Source organism: Schistocerca americana, chromosome 1 (assembly GCF_021461395.2).
Source record: "Schistocerca americana isolate TAMUIC-IGC-003095 chromosome 1, iqSchAmer2.1, whole genome shotgun sequence".
Lineage (NCBI taxonomy): Eukaryota > Metazoa > Arthropoda > Insecta > Orthoptera > Acrididae > Schistocerca > Schistocerca americana.
This window is the reverse complement of record NC_060119.1, coordinates 355,288,959-355,291,048: the sequence shown is the minus strand read 5'-3', so window position 1 is coordinate 355,291,048 and position 2,090 is coordinate 355,288,959. Positions and strand designations below refer to the sequence as shown.

Here is a 2,090-nt window from a genome sequence, read left to right as displayed (position 1 = left end):
TATAGATGTACCTGCTTCTTACAGACAACACATGTGATGGAGGTAAACAACCGATCTTATTAATTCCATCTTAGATTATCTTCAGGAAAATATCCGATAAACTAAAACATTCTTTCCTAACGTAGGGTAATTAAAGATGAAACTTAAGAAACAGAACAGTATGAATTTTCCCTAAAGCAAGGGCGGAACCCACGTGGCTCAGCAGTCAGCCCTGAACAAAGTGAGTGCTTGAGGCCCTCTGAAATTTACTTAAAATATCTCAATGAATGAAATTCAACGTGAATACAAGACAAAAATCACCGATCTCATTACTCGTGATATTGTCCAGGTACTAATGACTCTTTGTAAAGTGATAGTTCACAAGTCCAGCACAGCCCCAGACATAACATCTCTCACCTTCGAAGCTCTTGAGGCATTGTGATCGCTCTTCTTCTGAGCGTTCTCCGGCTCCGCTTTCCGACGGGAATGGGGCGAAAATTCGTACTTGTTACCAATTCTGGACCGCACCATTCGTTTCTGTGCATCGCAGATTCCTCCTGCAGTTCTACAGCTACTAAGTTGGTAGCACAATCCAGCACCTTTCTCTCTTTGCCTAAGAAGGCGTGATCTTTAGATCAGTGAGATTTCCACAATTACTCAAGATCCACACCAGGAGGTGGAAAGATGAGGAAAAGGGACGGATCTGCATCATTATTAAATAAATAACATCACATTTGCATCCTCCCTTACCTGAGGCTCTAAGTGTTCAGTAAAAGATGAAAGGGAACACAATTATGAGAGACACTCAGCATTACTGATTGCAGTACATTGCATTGTTACACAAATTAAACAAGATTTTAAGCGATGAAGCCTACAGTTTAAATGGAAGCGGGTCTAACTGACCTCTTCCAAATTCTGTTGGGATTTACAAGTCCTCTGAACATTTTGTGCATGGTACTGTCTTTTTATCATTTTTAAATAAAATAATTTGGTATTAATTCAATAAGAGTTCATCAAGTATTAAATTAAAAACTTTAAACGCTGATTTTATATTTTTTACACTTGCAGTAAATAAAGGGTTAAATGAAGAGAAATGTGAACTTCTTTCTTTCACCAAACAAAAAATCTTTGTCCTACGACTCCAATATCAATGGTTCACAAATGGAATCAGTCAACTCACTAAAATGAATGAGGGTAAGAATCTTCCTGACAGAGTAAAACTGTGTGCCGGGCCGAGACTCGAACTCGGGACCTTTGCCTTTTGCGGGCAAGTGCTCTACCAACTGAGCTACCCAAGCACGACTCACAAGCTGTCCTCACAGCTCCAATCCTGGCAGTACCCCGCCTCCTACCTTCTAAACTTGGTAGAGCACTTGCCCGTGGAAGGCAAAGTTCTCGAGTTCGAGTGTCGGCCCGGCACACAGTTTTAATCTGTCAGGAAGTCCCATATCAGCGCACACTCTGCTGCAGAATGAAAATCTCATTCTGGAAGGTAGGAATGTTCCGGTTTATGAAATATAATGACCATAAATAAGCCCACTCATAGGTAAGACAGACGTCAGCCATCGGTTCATTGGTAGAATACTGGTAAAATGCAGTCTGTCTACAAAGGAGACTGCTTACAACTTACAAATCACTTTTGCATCCCAATCTTACAGTATTCTTCAAGTCTGTGGAATCCATACCTATTAGGAGTAACAAGAGAAATTGAATGTATACGAAACAGGGCGATACGAATTGTCATAGGTTTGCTTGATTCAAGGGAGATCGTAAAGCAAATGCTGAAAAACTTTAATTAGCAGACGCTTGAAGATGTTATTTGTCGTTGTCGTGGTCTTCAGTCAGAAGACTGGTTTGATGCAACTCTCCACGCTACTCTATCCTGTGCAAGTCTAAAAATGGTTCAAATGGCTCTGAGCACTGTAGGACTTAACATCTGAGGTCATCAGTCCCCTAGACTTAGAACTACTTGAACCTGACTAACCTAAGGACATCACACACATCCATGCCCGAGGCAGGATTCGAACCTGCGACCGTAGCAGCAGCGCGATTCCGGACTGAAGCGCCTAGAACCGCTCGGCCACAGCGGCCGGCGATTGTGAAAGTCTCTT

The 2,090-nt window shown here is 42.0% G+C and overlaps 1 non-coding gene across 1 annotated transcript; it reads right to left on the bottom strand.

Moving 5' to 3' along the window:
* Positions 1–1,203: 1,203 nt before the first annotated feature.
* Positions 1,204–1,278, bottom strand: Trnal-caa. Its single transcript has one exon. It is a non-coding gene; the product is annotated as a tRNA-Leu (tRNA).
* Between the last annotated feature and the right edge of the window lie 812 nt (positions 1,279–2,090).